Source organism: Diceros bicornis, chromosome 22 (assembly GCF_020826845.1).
Source record: "Diceros bicornis minor isolate mBicDic1 chromosome 22, mDicBic1.mat.cur, whole genome shotgun sequence".
Lineage (NCBI taxonomy): Eukaryota > Metazoa > Chordata > Mammalia > Perissodactyla > Rhinocerotidae > Diceros > Diceros bicornis.
Genome location: NC_080761.1, coordinates 26,802,316 through 26,824,123, shown reverse-complemented (window position 1 = coordinate 26,824,123; position 21,808 = coordinate 26,802,316). Strand labels below are relative to the sequence as shown.

General features: G+C 39.8%; 1 long non-coding RNA gene across 7 annotated transcripts in view; it reads left to right on the top strand.

Moving 5' to 3' along the window:
* The window catches only part of LOC131420031 (uncharacterized), a 128,937-nt gene extending 109,985 nt beyond the window's left edge, over positions 1 to 18,952 (top strand). For 5 of the 7 annotated variants that reach the window (XR_009223446.1, XR_009223442.1, XR_009223441.1 and 2 more), the window contains 2 exons: positions 16,710 to 16,862; positions 17,041 to 18,952. This is a non-coding gene — a long non-coding RNA (uncharacterized LOC131420031). The remainder of the gene's footprint in view (positions 1 to 16,709; positions 16,863 to 17,040) is intronic. The other 2 variants (XR_009223443.1, XR_009223445.1) reach the window with 2 other exon arrangements.
* Positions 18,953 to 21,808: the final 2,856 nt, after the last annotated feature.

Here is a 21,808-nt window from a genome sequence, read left to right as displayed (position 1 = left end):
TTAACAGGAGACTAAGCCCCAGGTGTGTGTGGATTACCCATAGAGTAGCACTTAGAGAATTTTCAGAAAACATCCAATTAATGGAGTCCACTAGATTTCTTTTCTTTTTTTAATTTTATTCATTTATTTATTTTCCCCAAAGCCCCAGTAGATAGCTGTATGTCATAGCTGCACATACTTCTAGTTGCTGTATGTGAGACGCAGCCTCAGCATGGCCAGAGAAGTGGTGTGTCGGTGCGCGCCCGGGATCCAAACCCGGGCTGCCAGCAGTGGAGCGCATGCACTTAACAGCTAAGCCACAGGGCCGGCCCATGGAGTCCACTAGATTTCAATCCCTCTTTTTTTTTAGGGTTTGGGTTGTTAGCCCCAAACCAGCTGTAAATTAGATCTTCAGGGATTCTATTAGATCTGCAGAGATTCTAATTTTTAAAAACGCTATTATAGTAAATTTTTAGTTTTTTGAACATACCCAAGTTCTTTCCTCATATAAGAAGATGAGGTCATCATGTAACAGAAGTCTTAAAAACTAAGCTCTTTTGGCAATTGACATGATAAAACAACAACAACAAAAAATAAATGATAAAAAAGACTTTCACACTGTCTTTTAAAGTATGAAAAAGTTTTATTCGTGGTTGGATAAATCAGTCAAGTTGCATTTTAACAAAGTTTTGCCCCCAAATATTTTCTTGTTTAGACTGAAGACAACCATGAGACATTTCTTTGAAGATAAGTTAATATTTTATTTTTCAGAACGTTGTTGAAGACTTGAAACTTAGCAGTCCTTTTTCTCCCATAACTACAATACCAAAATAGTGAAATGAGTAAACTATTTGTATCCTCCCTGAAACTGACAGCATAAATGGAATCAAATATTGTGTGCCCAAACGTTTATGTTCATTGACATATATTTGTAAGGAACATGTACTGACTCACAGGCCAAGTATGAGGCCAAGGAATCGATATTCTTCACAAGTTCCCCTTATGATTCTGGGTATCAGCCCAGGGTAGGAATGACTGAACTAGAATATTTGCTAACTCTTAAAATAATTTTTGTGAGGTAAGACGTTTTGCCCTAATGGAAGTTTTTATAGCTCAAGACAAAGCGATGTTATGTTTGAATTTCTACCCTTGTTACATTTTACAATAGGAACTCAGGTTTACACTAAACTTATATATTAACTCATTTTATAGTAGAAGCTACAGCTTTATAAAAGAAATGGGGAAAGGAATTCCAATTCATAAATCTCATTATTTCTCTCTTTAGCTTTGTGTTGGGCTGAAATATATTTTACATATAAATGTTATATATAATAATAATGATAATGATTATTATCATTATTTGGTAGAATTTTTCTTTTAGAGCCCTCAGGCCCCTCTAGCTGGAACTCATGAAATAAATGAACAACTACAAACAATTAATTTTGGTTAGAGGTCAAGAATGGGGCATGCCTCACAGAAGTGGAAATTGTTGTATAGAGCCAGAAAGATTAAATAAGATTTCCATAGGTAGAGGAGTAGATAAAAGATATTCCCAGGTAGAGGGAACAGAATAAACAAAGGCACAGATACTTGAAATTGCCTGGCACATTCAAGGATGGGTGAGTAGCCCAGTGTAGCCAGGGTACAATATATATGGGACATATCCATGGCTTGAAATATTCTGTCTTCAGTGATGGGGCAAAGAATTCTGTCTTGGTTCTGTTCCCAATTGTCTGGAGTGGCTTTTTGAATAAATGTGTTGAGATGGATTCTGAGGATGTATCTGGTTGTGGGGTTGATTAGGGCTCAACTGCGAGCAGAAGAGGGGGCAACAGAATATGTATTCTTGATCTTAGTGTTTTCTTTCACACCTTGTCTTAACTTGATATATGTGTTCAATGTCTGTCCTGCTCTTGGTTCTCATTGTGATATCTTACATTGTATGTTGAGATCCTTCAGAGATTCATGAAATGCTGACCCTTTGATGAAGATGTTTTGCTTTTGGCTGCCATTTTAACCCTATTGGTGGGCACTGTAGCAGGACTCTACTGGAACCTATTGAAGCAGTGAGAACCAGAAGAAATACAACCCAATGTTCACTTGGGAGTTTCTGATTCAGTGATTGAGTCAAAGGGATGACTGATTAACTGTTAATCTGATTCACTGTATTTATGGATTTCCATTTAAAAGCTGATGGGGCACAGACATATTTTTCTCCAGAAGAAAAAGACCTAATGTGGAAATTAGATCCTGCTTCAGCTTTTACCAAGAAAGCTCACACTAATTTTCAAAGCACCTGCATTATTATATAGGTAACTATTGATTGGTCTGGTAATTTTTCAATTTACTAGTTTTCAGAAACAAATCCAAATACTTTACATGCTTCAGGGAAATTTAAAAATGAATTTTTAGGGCCTGGCCAGTGGCGCAAGTAGTTAAGTGCGTGCGCTCCGCTGCGGCGGCCCGGGGTTCGCCAGTTCAGATCCCGGGAGCACACCGACGCAGGGCTTGGCAGGCCATGCTGTGGTCGCATCCCATATAAAGTAGAGGAAGATGGGCATGGATGTTAGCCCAGGGCCAGTCTTCCTCAGCAAAAAAAAGAAAAAAGGAGGATTGGTAGATGTTAGCTCAGTGCTGATCTTCCTTACAAAAAAGAAAAAAATGAATTTTTACCTCCTCAAACTGTAATTTATATGAAACCTCTTTTTGTTATTCCCACTAATTTTTTAGTTATGTCTAGCAGTCTCATTTGGACAAAATGTGTAGGCTCTTCATTAGTACCATTTGAAGATTTTATCTTTAATTAGCATGTTTTTTCAACTCTAAGATTTTCTTTGGGCCACGTTTTAACCCTCTAAAGTCAGGATGTGTACATCATAATTTTTACGAACATTTCCTGTAGCATTTCCTGTCTGTTCCAACTCCCATCTCCACGATTCCTCCTCTCACCCCCTCCCCCTCGTACCAAAAAGCTGTTATTAAATCTGTGCTGCTTTTCGGCCATTTTAGCATTGAGGAAATGTGGAATGTGTATGCATGGAGGATGGATGGATCTCACTGATTTTGTAAAACGAAAGGAAAGAGAACATGATAAGGCAGAAGAATTCCTTTGAGGATTTCCAAACCATGTCTCCCTCTTCCCCGTCATTTTGAACTTGGCTCCATGTATGTCTGAAAGCTGGAAGTTTGAGATGACTTTTCTGCAAAGTCTAAAGGAGCATGAAAAGCCACATCAGGTGCCTTAAAAGTCACTTTATCTCCAATAATTTAAAATTATTTTTGTTTATTAAACTAATAAGTTCAATTAGTTATTGGTGCTAGAAGGAACAATTTTCCTTTTACATAGTGAGTAAGCTAAAAACCCTAGAATGTTAAATCTAGGGGGGATTTTAAAGGTTGTCCAGTCCAGCCAAAGCTTGGCTCTGAGATCCTTCTTCTAGGTTTCAACCTAGAGTTCTGCTGGTAATCCCTCAGCCTGATGATTATGGGAAGTTCTTAGACACTTTCTGCCCCATTACTTTTGACCGTAAAATAGCCTTTAAACTGACTTAAATTTTCTAGTAGCCATAGACAGATAAATTACTTAACATTCAGCAAAGTATAGGAAATATTTTGGGGTCAGACAGACCACCGTTCAAGTTTCAGTTCCACTACCTCTTAGATCTGTGACTGGTCAAGTTCCTCAACATCTCTGAGCCTTCTTCATTTATTCAAGTCATTCCAAAAATAATCAGTGTAAATGAGGCTTGCACATCTAGAATGTGCCAGAAGTAGCCTGGATGCTGAGCATACAGTGCTAAACGAAACAGACATAGTTCCTGCTCTCAAAGAGCTCAGCTCCTGAGAATACAAGAGAATGAGTTTCAGTTACAAGCCAGAGAGTAAGTTCTCTGACAGGGATAGCCCAGGCTTGGAAATGGGGCACACCGTGCAGGCAAACCTCTTAGAGAAGTTACGTCAAAGCTGAAAGAGGAAGAATGGCTAGGAGCGGTCCAGCGGTTAAGAGTAATTATGACTGTCTTAACTTTCTTCCCTGTAAAACGAGGACAGACGTACCTTGTTGGGTTCTAGTGGGAAACAGAGACAGTGAATGTAACACACCAGGACTGTGCCTGACAGTACAGTGTTGGGCCAGAAAACATGACTAGGTATCATGCTGGGCAATGGAGATTCAAAAATGAGTAAGACGCCATCCCCTCCTCTGGGGTCTTAGAGGCCAGAAGTCTCGCTCTAGCCCCCTTGGCTGCCTGTGTGACCGCTCTTGTCCCTCGGTGTTGTACTTGCCTGCTCGCACGTCTGAATCTCGAGACCACCAGCTTAGTGAGGCTAGGAATGCTTCTTTCTTGTCCACTGTTGTAACTTCAGTGCCCAGCTGTTCCTATTGCCTGTGGACCTTTGCTGTTTATCTCATCCCCTGCGAGTCAATGCCCTGCCATATCCTGTCTTACCTTTTCGGCTTACATCTGCCTAACTTTCAACTGTCAGTCTCCGCATTTATTTGCCTAAAGGTTTTCTCTGGCTGCCATGGCCCACTCAGTTCACACATGAAGGAGGGAGGCTGGGAGTGCAGGGGAATTAAGTCCTACCCCAGCTGCTGTCAGTGGTGTGGGGTACTGTTGGTGGATAAATATCCCAGCTCCCGCCCCTTGGGTGGGATGACTCTGAAGCATGGCCTTTAAACTGGCTCCCAGAGTCCCCACGAGGGTTAGTTCTAGTTACCCACGGCAGTAACTCAATTGATAATTTACCCTCCATTGGCTGTTTTCCCTTCCTTATCTTCTCTATTTGATCTTATCCTTCTCTCTTACTTCCTTCACTTCTGGGATTCCCCCAACTCCCAAATAAACCACTTACACTTGAATCCTTGTCTAAAGGTCTGCTCAAACTCAATGTCCACTCAGCATCCAAATCCTTACTCTACGTTTAGGGAATTCTACTTGCCTACGAAGAGCCCATCTTCCATGATAAGAACTGAAAATGTCAGATAGACTTATAGCCAAGGGTGGGCACATGACCTATGCTTCACCAATCAGAGGCACCCACTCCACTCTCTAAATTGGAAGCTACTGTCTTGAAGAAGTAGGAAATGCACAGGATTGATTCTGTTGACAGATGGTAACAGAGACAACAATTTGAATGGTAGCTTCCAGAACCCAGTGTTGGTGGCACATGTGGTGCAACCCAAGACTTTTCAAGCATGGCTTCACCCAAACAGTTCTACTAGGAGCTTTTAAAGATCTCTGAGTCTGGTTCTTCGTCCTCTCAGAGATTCTTTGATCTCTCCAATATCTTTCGTGATAAATTCCTTTCCTGCCAACATTTCAAGGTTGGTTTCTGTAGCTTGTAACTAAGAATGCTGTCTGTCTGTGTCAGTCAGAATAGAGCCGGGAAAACAATCCTCCAGGTCTTTCAAGCAGATGGGATTTAATACAGGTAATTGGGTAAAAGGATGATGGAAAAGCTGGAAAGCCAAATAGGGAGCAATGAGGCACCCCACAGATGGGTAGCAGCTGGTAGCTGCCATCACCCTGGGGCTGGGGGTTCAATGGAGGAAGGGAGCCCACTGTCTAACAGGAGCCAGAACCACAGTAGGGGGTGACCAGTGGGACTAGGACCTGAAGCTCCGCAGGATGGAGGGGAGAGAGGGGGATGGAGAGGAGAGACGGGGAGAGTAACGAGGGGCACAATATCTGGCCTTCTTTCTTTTTCCCCACCCTCCAATTTTATACCATACCTCCCATAAGTTGTAAGTAACTGGAAGCTAGAGGGCAAGGGAGGCTGTAATACAGAGCAGAACAGGGGAAGAGTCAGAATTAGACCTGAAAGCCAACAGGCAGTTGACATGCACTTGTAATAGCAGCTTAAATACTTTTTTGGCTGAATGAATGAAGAGAATGAGCAAGGAGAGGGCTGGGCCCAGAACCTTGAGTTCAACTCTTAAAGGCTGGGGGAATAAGAGGATTCCTCCTAAGGAGAAGCAATCCAAGAGACAGGAGGAAACCAAGGCAAGTAGTGTCCTGGATGCCGCAGTTCTGAAGGCGTCAAATCTTCCAGACTCCTAACTGGATTTCCACCAAATAGACCTCTGAATTATTCATCGAGTCTAGACAGGAGACTCAAAGCGCTTATCCATGAGCTTTGGGTATCATAGCTTCTAATCCAGGCTATTCCCTGGATAACTTGGGTTATTAAGTGAGGATAACAGTGCTTGCCAACTTTCATTGGGCAAGATGAGAAGCAACGAATAATGGAGATTTTTAAATACTTGGCAAAAATAGAAAAACGTGTTGCAGCAGGAATCTTAATCGATAAACTAGAGACAAGCGCATTCTCTCTCACAGTTTGAATTTATGGGACTGTCCTATAGGACTTCCATGAGTAAATGGATTGTAATATTTTGTCAGTGGCAGTGCTGCCTTACTGCATAAGAGAAAACAAAGATCTGTGTTTGGGATGGAAAGAGTATAGATTTAAGATTCAGGCAGACCTCGTTTGAATCTCAACTCTGCTGCTCATTAGCCTTGTGATTTTAGATTTAGACGTATTTAAACTGAGCTGCAGTTTATTCATGTTTAAAATTGGTTTCATAATATTAATTCCTAGCTTAGAATTATGATAATTTTTATGATTATATGGGCAAAGCTTCTAGCACAATGCCCAGCACAGAATGGGCACTTCATAAATATTTGTTCCCTTCCTCAATCTTCTTTTTACCATAGCTCTAACCTAGGGGAAAAAAATGTGAGAAGCTCAACTAAAATACTTCCTAGAAAAAATGGCTAGCGTGAATTGGTTTTATAGGGAAATGCTTAAAGGAATTAAAACCCAAAACTCAGTGCTTATTATTGTTGAAAGCACCAAAATCCATGGGCCTTATAAATCCAAGGCTATTTCTTCAGAATTTTCGTTCTAAAAAAAATTCACCTGCATTTATTTTGTTTCCTAAAAAATCCTCACTTCCTATGGCTGCCGTAAAATGTCTATTCATTTATATTTTATATGGGATTTTATTCTCAGGTGGTGCCTTGGTGTTTCTGTGACCCAAGTAAGGAGTCCCTGTGACGGTATCACACTTTCTTCCGGACACAGCTAGAAATATGATCACCTCAAGGCCCATCCCAAAGGAGCGGGGCCTCTGCTCTGGGTCAGTGGCAGTAAGGAGTGTTGCCAAGATACAAAACAAAACACAAGACCCGTCGGCCTCCCTCTGGGCCTCTGGAGCAGCTGTCTCTAGCTCAGCTGTTAAAATCTCAATTCCTTCATTGAAATCCCAACACATCTGTCCCCCAGACAGGAACATGCCTAGTAAAGCGACTTCCTCCACGCTGGCTAGTCTTGTGGTTTTATTCAGCCCTTAAAGATGGCGTGGGGGCTGAGTACCACAAAAGAGCTTCTCCAGGGATGGCGGCAAACCCCAGTAATGGATCAGTGAGGCAGAAAAGTGCCAGCCAGCATTGACACCTGGGGGCTGCCACCAGGGTGTTCACAGTTTGGCGTGGCTTTGAACATCACATGGAGCCCAGCCAGATTCAGATCTCATTTTAACGTTATCCTCGTGTGGGCAACCTGTTTGCCTTCTCTCTCATTCTTCCACTTGTTCTTTGGCACAATCCTTTTTATCTATTTAATTTCGGAGAACAACAGGGAAATTTATCCCTTTATTTAGACGCCAGTTGTGTGCCTTTAAATATCAGTTTGGTGTCATGACTTTGTTTTAGAAAATATGATTTCAATAAAAATTTATTCATTTTTTTTAAAGGAGTGGTTGTAGTGTCAAGCCAAACTTAACTCACGTCCCAGGTAGTGGAGGTCAAAAAGAAAAGTTCTCCCCCATCATTGTGTAGGGTTTGGATGTTCCTGCAGGGCACTATTCCAGGTGGGAAAAGAACCTTCCCAGGATGAGGGAGACCCATGTTCTGGGTCTGTAGAATGGAATGCGCAAGGAGGGGAGCTCCTCCCTTCCCAGCATTGTTCCCCAGCAATGCAAACCCCATGGTGGATAGTGCCACTGATCGCTAACGTTGAGGTCCCTTTTGGCAGTCAGTGCTCTGGAATTATTGCAACAGCACCTGATCCTCCTATGTCCCTTTTAAAAAACAAATAATACATAAATTTATTTTTCTCATTCATTCATTCATTGTGGTAACCAAATGATCATAGTTAACCATGTCCTGTTCTTTCAGGACTAAATATAGTTTAACTATTCATTTTAATATCTAATTCTATATTCTAAATAGAATACTACCTCCATTCACTTCCTATCATGGTAGATCAAGATTTATCTCTTATATCCCTTCATGCTTCCAATTTGTTACAATTTTCAGCGTTTACATTATTCTGACCATGGAATATTCGCTGGCGAGCCAAAGGGCCTATTATTATTATGTTTCCTTTCTTATTCATTTATTATTTTTCCTAGAGCTGATCATTTGCTCTTTTTTTCTTTTTTGGTGAGGAAGATCAGCCCTGAGCTAACATTCGTTGCCAATCCTCCTTTTTTAGCTGAGGAAGATGGGCCCGGGGCTAACATCTGTGCCCATCTTTCCCTACTTTATATGTGGGACGCCTGCCACAGCATGGCTTGATAAGCAGTGCGTAAGTCCATGCCCAGGATCTGAACCTGCAAACCCCAGGCCGCCGAAGTGGACCGCATGAACCCAAGCACTATGCCACTGGGCTGGCCCCAATTTGCTCATTTTTTAAAAACTGTGTTTTGTTTTCTCTGTTCGTATTGTTAAGTCTTCCCAGCCTCTCCAATAGCCGTAACCTTCAAAGCACTGTTTTTAGCACATTTAGTAACGTATTTAAAATAACTCCATGAGGTAGATACGTATGATCCACATTTTATAGATGGGAAACGGGAAGCACAGCGGTTAACTGACTCACATCAGACGATAAGCGGCAGGGCCAGGATCTGAACCCAGGAGGTCGGGCTCCTGCTTCCGCACTCCCAAGCGCCAGCAGCACAGCCCTTGATATAACTTTCTACACAAGCAAGTCTACCAGAACCACTCAGTGCGTTTGTTTATAGGGCTCTGGCTCCTGTTTGTTCTTGTCCTCTAGTTTCACCTGGATTGTTTGTTTTCTACTCCAGTGCCCACTTGTCATATGAGGACTTACTCTCGCTACTGCCCAGGGAATTCCCCCCATCCCCCTCCTGTGTCGATACCCTGCTCTCTGGATTCCATTGCTTCTTTCTTGGTTTACCTCATTGCTTCAAGTGGAGCCACCCTTTAGAAAACTTCTTGAGAAAAGGTCCAGGGCAGGCAAATACTTTTTAGATCTTAAATGTCAGAAACTGTATTCTATCTTGATAGCACTGAGTATAGCATTCACTACCATTCTTATTCTTGGCCATTTATATGTGACCTGTTTTTCTTCCCTTTCTTAAAACTTCTACTATCTTCCTGGTATTCTGAAATTTTACAACAAAGGTAAGTCTTTTCTCTTTTATTGTGCTGGGTGCTCTGTAAGCCTTTGCAGTCTGGACACTCATGTTCTTCAGGTCCGGAAAATGTTCCTGTAATACTTTTCTGGACATTTTTCTCTTCTGGACCCTATTGGTAAGATGTTGGGCCTCCTGGATTGGCCTCCTACTTTTCTCTCTTTTCTCTCCAATTTTTAAAAAATTATTGAGCTATTTCCTTAGCTTTATTTTCCACATCTTTTACAAACGTATATATAATATATAAAAAAATATTTATTTATATATATAATTTACAATCTATATATAGATTTACAAATATCTACAGAATTTTAGCTATCATATTAAATTTATAAGAACTCTTTCTTATCCTAATAATAATCTCTGCTTATTCCTTTTTCTTAATAGCATCCTAACTTTGTTTTAAGGATAGTTTTTCTTATCTCTCTGAAGTCATCAAATGTAGCTTCATTAAAGTTTTCTCCTTTTTAGTGTGTTGTCTCTGTTTCTGCTGAGTTTCCTTTCTTCTTTCTTGTTTTGATGTCTCTATCTTGTATGTTAGAGGCTTTCTTCAAATGTCAAGTAATCCTTGGCTTTCTGTTCATATTTTAAAAGTTAGCTTAAAAAAAATGCTCATTGGAAGCTCTGTGTGCTTAGACTTGGCTCGTCAACTGTAAAGTGCACCGTAGAATAATTGGGTGATGAGCTGGCTTTTTAATTGGGAGATTCCTAAATGTCAGTACCTACAGATTTTTCTCTAGGCACATGAGGTATTTATTTGTGTAAAATTTTGGTAAAGTTTTGAGAAGATTGAGATAATTTATATTATGGCAGCATAAACAACTTGAAATTCAATGTTACGTACGTGAGTTCCTAAAACTCTTTCTGCTATTTCTGTAAATTGGACGCTACCTCCTTGCCCTATTGCTTACGTTGTCTTCTCTCTCCTCTTCTTTCCCCACTACTAAATTCTTATTCATTTTAATGTAGAGCTGTTTGTTTCATGCTGCCCCATGTCCTCAGAGCTCTTTCTACCCCTAATCAGCTCTACGAATATTTTCCTAAACGAAGATAGTTCTATCGAAAAGAAGAATTATTATTCAGTTTGTGCCACATACTCAAACATCAATTGTTGAGTTAAAAACTCTGATAGTTATATAATGGCTATTGAAAAGCTTGACTTCCGGACTGGTGCCAATTTACATGCAATCCTTATTTCTTTATAACGTGTAATTATTGCACACAGATACATTTCCACTCATTAAGATAATTACATTTATCTTGAAGTACATCAGTCTCTCTGTTTCAGTGACTCTGCTAAAACCACGTTTGTTTATCCTCTTGGTGAGTGTGCTTGAGATTTTCTACACATTGGAGCAGTCGCACTAGAAAGTCCTGTCTATTGATTTGCAATTTAACTCCCCAGACCTCCTGGCAAACTTATTGTTAAGAGCTCCTCCCCAAGCCCTTAAGTGCTAGGGAAACATGGTAGTTGTAGATGGAGCTAGATCTTTAAACATGATTTCCTTCATGAGGAATCAAATACTTGATTTTCTGGTCTTACTAGACCTCCTGGCAGCATTTGATACACTGGATTGCTCTCTGCTTCTTGAAGCTTCCCTAGATAGATACCACATTCTCCTGATTTTGTTTCTGTCTTCTATCACATTGGAAATTCTTTTCTAGTCTCCTTTTTTAGGTTCATCTCCTCAATTTGAACTCTGATGTAAGAGCGTTTCAGGATCCTGTACTTACCCCTTCTCTTCTTTTCTCTGTCTACCAGGTCTCTTTAGGTCATTCCATCCAGTCCATATTTTAACACTGATGACTCCCAGACCTTTAACTGTGTTGTATCCCCAGGACTCCTGACTCTAGTTGCCTACTTAACATCTTCATGTAGATGTTCGATAGACATCTAATGCTTAGCATGACCAGTACAGAAGTCTTCAGTCACTGCTATCTGCACACACCCTAACTACCCATTACATACCTCTTTCTTCCCGTTTTGGAAAATGGCACCAACATCCAGCCACTTGCTCAAGCCCAAAATCTGACAATTAGCCTTGATTCTTCTCTTTCACTTAACCCACAAAAGCCATTTATCTACAAACACTATTGATTCTACTCCAACAAATACCCTAAATCTGTCCAATTCTCTGCATTTCTGTGACTCTTACCTTAGACAAAGACATAATATTTCTTTTGGGCGACTGCAATAGGTTCTTACCTGGTGTCCCTGCTTCCAGTCTTGTACATAGCAACCATAGTAAACTTTTATTTATTTATTGGTTTATTGTGGTAACATTGGTTTATAACATTGTTTATATTTCAGGTATACATCATTATACTTCTATTTCTGCATGGATTACATTATGTTCTCATGTTCACCACCCAAATTACACCTAATTACAATCCTTCACCACACACATGTGCCTAATTATCCCTTTCACCCTCCTCCCTCCCCTCTTCCCCTCTGGTAACCACCAATCCAATCTCTGTCTCTATGTGTTTGTTTGTTGTTATTATCTACTACTTATTGAGTGAGATCATATGGTATTTGGCCTTCTCCCTCTGACTTATTTCACTTTGCATAATACCTTCAATGTCCATCCATGTTGTCACAAATGGCTGGATTTCATCGTTTCTTATGGCTGAGTAGTATTTCATTGTGTATGTATACCACATCTTCTTTATCCATTTTTGCCTTGGGGGCACTTAGGTTGCTTCCTCGTCTTGGCTATGGTGAGTAACGCTGCAATGAACAGAGGGGTGCATGTATCTTTACGCATTGGTGTTTTCACGTTCTTTGGATAAATACCCAGCAGTGGAATAGCTGGATCGTATGGTAGTTCTATCTTTAGTTTTTTGAGGAATCTCCATAGTGTTTTCCATAGTGGCTGCACCAGTTTGCACTCCCACCAGCAGTGTATGAGAGTTCCCTTCTCTCCACATCCTCTCCAACACTTGTTTCCTGTCTTGTTAATCGTAGTAAACTTTTAGACACATAAATCAGATCATGCCATTGTTTAAAATCCTCCAAAAGCCTCTATGACTTACAGAACCATACAAGCTCTACTCTTAGCTACGAGTACTTCCTTTCGTTGCTCACAGCACCAAGTTCATCCCCTCCCTAGAGTCGTTGAACTAGCTCTTCCTCTGCCTAGAATGAGCTTCTCTCTCATTCACGCAGGGCACATTCTTTCTCATATTCTCATGTTATTTTAAAATGTCACCTTCTCAGAGAACCCTTCCCTGGGCACCCACTTAGAGTATCTATTCAGTTATTTACTTTCCCATTAGCCTATTTGAACTCTATGGATAACGTTTATCACTCTCTGGTGTTTTTCTTGTTTACTTTGTTTATTGTCTGTCTAGCCCACACCATAATGTAGACTCCTTGAGAGCACTGACCTTATCAATGTCGTTCTAAAAAAGCACTCAATGCCTATTTGTTGAATGAATGATTAGTAGATGGATGAAAGGTACTTCAGAAGCCATCTAGTCCAACTTCTTCATTTTTAGAGATGAGAAAACCAGAGAGAAAACAACTTGCCAAAGATGATGTAGGTGGTGGGCTATTTGACCCCTTGTTTTAAATTTGTTCATTGTTGTAGTGACCTCAACTACATCCCATAGCAACTATTTTTAATTATACTGTTGGTTCCACCTGTTTGGTTGGTTTATTATCTCACCCTAGGGTCTTGTCTTATCGGCATTATCCCACCTGAGGGTGCTATGGACAGAAGCCAGCTGCATGTTCTGTGGGGTCAGTTGCCAGTCACTGGTCATCTTAATCCTGGTGCTGTTATAACCTTTGTTTATCAACTTTGAGAACTGACTTTTTGGCTGTTCTCTCCTGTTGACCCACTACAAAGCCACCTTTTTATCAAACCAGATACTTGATAGCATTCATGTATAGGGTAGAGTTATAAATCTATTTTGTTACCATTTTTGTGGCCCAGTTCACAGGGTAATTATGGTTTGGTGGAAAGAGCTTTGCCTTGGGAAACCTGGCTTTTCATCCATTTTGATTGCTCAGAGGCTGTCTGATCTTAAGCAAGCCCTTAATGCTGTACGCTTCAATTTTGTTGCCTGCCCAGCTTTGCCGTGAGCAGGAAAAAAACCCTAAAACAACAACCTTTCTCACTTTCTCTCTCTCTTTTATTTGAAATAATGTGAAAATTCACTTCACAGGGATTAAATGAATTCCTTAATAATCGAGTTAGATGGATTAAGTGAAGGCATGAATCTGAAAACATTTTGCTAAGTGTAAAAATGCATTACAGATATAAGGGACTAAATGTAAGAGATTGCTCACGTTAATCAGTTCCTAATGTATTAAATATACGGCCATCAGTAATTGTTGTGATTTTTTTTTTTAAAGTCCCTGCTATATGCCAAACTTTCGGAACAGCTGTCCTCCTATCCAGTATACTTTTGAGTAATGATTTTAATTATTCTTTTTAATAAAAGTATTATGTTCACTGTAACCAATCCAAATGGTATACAATGAAAACTGAAAGTACCCTTTTACCTCAAACCCCACAAGTGAAACCCCCAGACATAAGCAGTTAGCGTTAGCTTGCTATTTTTGGTTATTACTATACTAATAATGGTTAACATAATAATAGCTTAGTACTTGACTGTGAATCTCACGTTGTTTTAAACACTTGATGTATTATTTTGATGCTCACAATAACCTCATGGCTCAAATATTACTGTTATCCTCGTTTTATATATGAGCAAACTGAGGCACAGAGATGGAAAGCTATTTGCTCAGTGTCACACAGCTAGACACAGGCATCTGAGCTCAGGTAGTCTGGTTCCAAAGTTCATGCTTTTAGTCACTATAAACACTTGGACACTTTTCTATATGAGTATATAGAGATCTACTATGTAACTTGAATACCTACAGAACATTCCATTGTATGATGTATCTTTATTTATCAGCTCCCATTGATGAGAATTTTAATCTCTTCTAGATTTTATTAAAAATAAACTGCAGAAAATAAAAAATTAAGCTGCCATAGACAACCTAGTGCTTTTGTGTGAGTCTGTCTATGGCAGAAACTTCTGGAAGTGGACAGCTGAAACAAAGGACATGTACACTAAACTTTTTGAGTGATACCACCAAATTGCCTTCCATAATGAATGGTAATTTTCATCTAGAGTTCACAAACCACCAGAATCGCAGAGAGGACCTGTTATTTTTATGTGCCTCTGTTTCTCTGTTTTTAAAATCTGGTTGCTCTGCTGTTTGACAAGAGATTTTACCACATGGTAAACACAACGGTTTGGGACAGCTCCTCTTATTCCTGTGAGGTGATGTCTCTGCTCCTGGGCATGGGGTGAGCAGGCATCTGGTGACCTCTCTGCTTGTGCTCCCTGGTACCCAGAGGCTCTGGAAAAATTACTGTGAGCCTGTTCACCTTGGCTCAGCCTGAGATCTACTCTGACAGATTTATTGGCTCTTCAACATTTATCCAAGCAGAACCTCTAAACCAATATACGGTTTCACTCATTAGCGCTCCAGGGAGAAAGAGACAGCTGAGAATTGTGAGGCGTGAAACTCCACAGAGATATACCTCCACCCTTCACCCATCCTTGTAAACTTAAGAAATGGAATTCATTATTTCTTTCCAATGTCAGGTCAATCTTTTTTTAACCAGAGTTTTTCCCAGTCCATTGATATGTGAAAAGTACATTGATGAAAGGAAATTAACAAGATCACTCAATCAACTACTACTTCATTTATTCATTTTTTATTTTGTAAGGGAAAATATGAATAAGATATGGAATCTGCCTCCAAGAAACTTGCAATCTTCTCCAGCTTTGTAGAAATAGAGGATGGAGAAAATGGCTTGAATTTAAATAAGAGGGAATTTAGAGCAATAAAGAAGAACCTATGAGGAAAAAAGTACTAATATTATCCCTATTTTCTTGATGAGAAAATAAAGCGTAGAGAGGTTAAATGACTTAGCATAGGTTACTCAGATAGAAAGTGGTGACATCACAGTTCAAACTCTGGTTCTCGTTTCCAAGGTTGTGTATTCTCCATTGTACCTGTTGGTCTCCAAACCTGACTGAGGCAAGTTTCTAGTTCCATCTACTTAGCCCATTGACATCCTTCTGTGTACTACAGGCACATAGGAATGCTGGATAAAATATAATAAAACGATTTTACATACATAGCCAAGGAAGAAAGGAGAAGAGAGAGAGGAAGAAAGAGAGAAAAAAAGTTCCTATGTGCCAAAAATAAAGAAGAACCTTGTAACCAATGTTGTAATTTCATGAGCTGATGCCAGAACAGAACAGAGGATATCAGACATGGCTACAGGACCCAAGAGCTAGGAGTCAGGGTTTTTAACACATGTCTGGAATAAAAGAATTGCCCTTGGGTCTGTGGAAGGTAAAGAGTTAGAACTGAAATTCATGCATAAAGCTAAGAGCAAGGAAGAGCTCCTCCTGCCACATAAGGGAACTATAAAACATCATTCGCTTACTACAAAACCAACTGGCAAAATTCTTACCGATTAGATATCTGGATGGGAAAAGGTTACCCACAATAAATGGAAATTTAAAAATCTGTGTTAAGCATAGGCATAGAATGCAAATTTTAGACTATTTTCATAGTACAGGAATCCCAAATGGAGATATTAACATAGATACTGTAAATATTTCAGACCAGTGAAGGTCCTGGAGTTCCCGGAAGAATCCAATGTAAGAGTTCTCTGAAAGGTTACTACCACATCTTAAAGTGCACAGGATTCCACAGGGAAAACAGATCCTAGCTGGAAATTACTCACAATTAAAAAGTACAAATTAAACAAGGAAGTGGTCCACAATCTGGGAGAGTCAGCAGGTACCTGTGGGAGAAATAGCACCACAAGACCCTGAGATAATAAAATAATCTAAAGCTGTCTATAAATTAAGTATATTTACAGTCATGAAAGAGATAAAGAAGGAAATAAAAACCTTCATGAAAGAACAGGGCACTAAAAAAGAACAGGCAGATATGAAAAACAACCCAATAGAACCATTCACAATGAAAAGTTGTGAATAAAAGTGAACGCAGGGGCCACCTTTAAGAGCAGATTGGCAGTTAAAGAGAGAGTTGATGATATGAAAGATATATCCGAGGAAATCACCCAGAGTGCTGCAGGGAGAAAGAGACATAAAAGCCAAGAGAGGTTAGGAGATATGGAGGATTAAATTAGAAGCTTCAATTTAGGTCTGATGACAATTGCAAAAGGAGAAAATGGGGAAGGGACAATATTTTAAGTGAAAATGGCTATGAATTTTCCAGAACTAATAAAAGCCATGAAACCTCAGAAGACAAATCTGGCTGATCATCAGAATCACCTGAGAAGCATATTAAAATACAACATTATGGTTTTACCCCAGATGCTCTGGATGGTGTTCAGGGATCTGCATTTAAAGAAACTTCTCAGGTCATCAGGTAGGTTTAAAACCCTTTTATTCCTTAGCACCAAATACATAAGCACACACATATGTTCATATACTCACATACACTGATCTCAAGTGTGCGTGAATGAAATTACTCCCCACCCAAGAAAATGAGAGGTTGGATTCATAACCAAGGATAATTTCTAAAGTTTTTTCCCCCCAATCTCTAGGGGATCCATGCTGAATGGTGCTGGAAGATGATCCCAAAAGAAGAAGGCAAAGGAGTTAGTACAAACATCTGTGACCTCATAATTCGATTTCTATTTCTGTCTTCTCCGATATATGTATGATTAGCATCAGAGGACACGTCGTCCTGCCTCCTACCTCCAGAATCTCGTGTGTGTTTGATGAGAAGAGTGAATGGCCCACATTTGAGAGCATTTGGCAAGACATGATTCCTATCTTACTTGATATTTCATATTAAATACAAAAAGACACCTTAACCCACCAGTACCAGAAATTTAGTCTACTTTGCTTTTATGGACATCTGTTCTCAGAGTACTGGTTGTCTATCGAACTGCTATAATAAAGGTTAATTCTACATTAAAGTAATTGTGTGTATAATTAGAATACTTACAATAGCCATACTTTTTGAACTGGTAGCACCACTTCTAGCAATCTATCTAAATACCTCAAACACAAAATATCTTTATACTCAAAGATGTTCATTCCAGCATTATATACATATAGGTGAAAACTTGGAAGTCTCCAGAAGGGATGGAGGGCAGTGAGATCTTGGCATGTTGTTCCAGTCACGTGTAGTAATGTATTTGACTTTCTGGCTTGAACTGTTTACATATATACTTTGCTTTTCCCCTTTCAATAGGGAATGCTTAGATAAATAGTGGCATATCCACATGACAGAACTAGGCCAGTATAAAAATTATGTTTTGAACAGATAGTTCACAAAATAAAAAAAAGTACCATAAACACAAATATTTAACCCCATCAGTAATAAAGGGAAGAATAAGATTCCAATTTCAACAAATTTTAACAAATAGTTTAAAAAAAGGTTGATAATGCCTAGTGTTGGTGAAATTGTGGAGAAACGGGCACCACTTTGCTGTTGTTAGTATAAGTTGGTACATACTTTCTAGGTAGAAATTTGGTAATATGTAACCAAAGTCTGAAAAATTTGTGTAGATTTTTTTTTTGTTCAGCAATTCTATGTATTTTTTGAAAATATAAACAATGCTATACTTGTTCAATTTATGAAAATTTGCGAACTTGTGTCCAAAAATAGGAATTATTTAAATAAAATATGGGACTATACAATGGAATACAGTTAGGAAAGATATTCATAATATGTAGGTAATAATTTAGAAGTTGCAAAATAGAGGGTAAAATAAAACAATTTTGGTAAACCGTATATAAGAACACACAAGATGTCAAGAAAAAAATGTGCTAAGAATTGATAATGAGTATCTCTGGGTCGTGGGGCCTTTTGGTGGTTTTGCTTTTCTTTTTTGCATAGTATTTTCCATAAATTTTGCAACAAATGTGAACTTTTTGTATAAAAGTAAGAAAATTATGGTCATAAAAATGTTTAAGCAATATGAGATAATGCCAATTATGACAAAAAATGAAGGCTGCCTTGTGATTACAAGTATGTAGAAATGTGTACCTTAAAAGAAGAAAAGATGGAAGGATGAGGGAAGAAAGGGGAGACAGAAGGAGGAAAAATCTCTCCTAACGGCGGTTTTCTTTGGCCAGCAGACTGTGGGACAAATGTATTCTACTTTTATGAATTTTTCATACTTTCTAATATATTACCAATTTTATACGTAGAAGAACTAGAAGGAAATTTAATAAAGTCATTAGCATCTTTCCATCATATTTTATTTTAATCACCTCTCTGCTGTATCAAGTATCCATACTGAGTTTTAGCACCAAGTTTCTGGGCTCCAACCAGCCCACCGTATTAGGTAAGTTTACATAAAATATTACTACTGACTTGATGATTTCAATCAGTGAAAACATAGGAGGCTTGGAGACTTTTCTATTATCCTCTCATGGGTCTTGCAGGGAGCTTGGTGGGATTAGAATTTGCTCGTCTCCGCTCAGCATTCCATGTTGGTCACCAGAGGGGATGGAGGGCAATGAGACCTTGGCCCCACTGCTGCAGACCCATGCTTTTGGCTTGAACTCCTCACACATATGCTTTGCCTTTCCGCTCTCAAGCAGAAAGCTCCTTGCCTGCACCAGTCTGGATGTCGGCAGGTGGCCTGCTGGCCCCAAAAACTTTCTGCATGAATTACTGTGTGTGGTTTCTACACATTGAAACTTGGCACATGCACACCTCCCTGCCCTGCTCCCCACACACATACTCTGTATTCCATTAGAAGTTGTCCAGATTCTTGGCCTGGATTTTGAGCCAAAGCCAGACTTTCTGTAAAGAATCACCTCGTTTCTATCTGCTAAGATAGCATATTCCCTTTCCAGATAAAGCATGCTCTCTAGTCACTTTCCAGGTTCTAGGCTCTTCTTTTCCAGTCCATCACTACATAGCCACCTGAATGAACAGATCTTGTCACTCCAGGGCCATGGAATCTTCTGCGGCTTCCCCTTACATTCAGGATAATGTATGTATTCCTTAGATGGCAAGCAAGGTGCTTCATTATGTGCCGCAACTCAGCCCTCACTGTCACCACACAGTGACACTGTTTCCTCTTCCTCTGGTGCTCTAATACATGGTCTCTGGACTTGACCTGCTCTCTCCCTTGTCTTGCCTTCTCCACTTTGTCCCCCCATCAATGCCTCTTCATCTTTCAAAAGTCAATGAGTGTCATCTCCACCAGGAAGCCTTTCCTGATTCTACCTCCCTCGCTCTCACCTCCCCTGCCCACATACAGTCCCAGGTGCTCTTGCACGTGAACCTGACAAACATCTAAGAGTATTTTCCAACTCAGTTCCATCCTTTACTGGATCGTGAGGGCCTTGCAAGCAAGTGCTGTGTTTTTCCATGGTTTTATTCCAGCGTCTAGCCTACTTTCACTGTTTCTGGTCAGAGCAAGCACTCAAAAATGTATCCAGCACTTCTACTCCTGGTATAATCTCAGTGTATGCAAGAAATGTACAAGGATGTTCACAGGAGCCTTATTTGAATTAGTCCCAAACTGGAAATAACCCAAATGTCTGTTAACCATAGTAAATCATGGCATTTTAGATAAATAAAGCCTATGCAACAATGAGAATGAATGAATGTTGTGAATTAATCTCACAAACATAATGTTGAGTGAAAGAAGCCAGACACAAAAGAGTAAACAAGATATGATTTCATGTATATAAGCTCAAAAGCAGGCAAAAGTCATCTATGGTGTTAGAAATCATGAGCGTAGTTCCCTTTGAAAGTACAGGGTAACTGATAGGGAGAGGGTACCTGGGACCCCAGGAATGTTCTGTTTCTTGATCTGGATGCTGGCTACATGGATATTTTCACACCGTGAAAATTCATCCAGCTGTATATTTAGGATTTGTACACATATCTGTATTTTATACTTCAATAAAAATTTTAATTTAGAAAAGTTCCCTTTGTGAAACATGTTTCTCTATGGTGTTTAGGACAGTGACAGAGATGGGGAGTGTAGGTTTCACTCAAGTGAATTGCCGGCTTGATCGATGCTCTTTTCCCCGTTCAGAACAGTGTTACAGAAAGGAAAATTTTAAAAAAGTCTCCCTATACAGAGTTTAGCATTTACTTTAAAGAGATGTGATGCTCGATGGGGTCAGCAGGTGTTTGGAAAATCTGACTTCTTAACTTGCATTTCAGCAAGCTCAAATAATTTTGGAATGAGACAAGGTATAAATAAACTATAATTGCAATTTTACTCTTTGCTTTGTGTCGTCATCCTTCTGCTTTTAAGGCTTCTGTCACCAGTGGACATAGGCCTATTGGCCTGTACACATCAATCAAAACTTCCGTATACTTTATTGATTCACATTTCATTGCTGCACTTTAAAATTAGTTTTCTTCCTCTTGGTACAATGATTGTGCTTAATTATCTAAATGAACATCTTTGAGCTGGTGGGTTTTTTCTCCTCCAAATTTTAAGGGGTCTAGAAAGACTAGACTATAGGATATTTTAAAAAATATATTTTCTTCTCTTTAAACAAACAGATAAATGTGGAAAAGGAGCCTGGCAACCCTTGTCTTTGAAATCACTGCAGCCATTTTGGCTGCTGCTCTCTGCAGCCTGCACCTGGAGCCGGTCCAGCCATCGCTGCAGGAACTTGCTGAGTTTCTCTCTCCCGTTCTGTAATAAAGGCCTTTCGGTGTCTGCACAGATGGGAATTCTGCTGCCACCTTCTCATTTCACATTTCCTGCACTTTTCTTCCTAAGCACTCTACTGCCCAAAATAGAAGCATGGTTTTTTTGAGTCTGTGTGTAGGGATTTAGTGGGGAATAGACACGGTTTCCGTAGCTCCCTGTAATTATCACACCCTGAGTAGTTTCCCTGTTGGCTATAACATAGATAAAGGATTCAGAGGAGTGCTCAGAGTGTCTCTCAGGGAACAGCGTGGATTTTCTTTCACGCGATGATTGGGGTGAGCCCATTGTGAAGTAGGACATCAGTGCTGACTCCATATGCAACAAGGACATAAAAGGACAGGAGCCTCTGCCAGCCTTGCCGCTCGCCAGCCCCCTTCACCAATCCCCTGCTCTCCTGAGGTTTCTTCCTGATGGGATATCCCCCTCTTTGCCCTTTTATTATCAGGTTGCCAAAGGGATCAACCCCCTGCTCCCCTCTGCCTAGTTGAATTATCTCCGTTCTTCAAGGTCTAGCTCAAATCCCACCTCTTCTGGGAAGCCCTCCTGGATGACTTCAGCTAGAAGTGATTTCCCCCTTGTCTGAATTTTTAGAGCTCCTGTACCTTCTGAGAGTGCCCACATACAAACATAATTTACAACAATAATAATATTAACTTAGTACTTATTA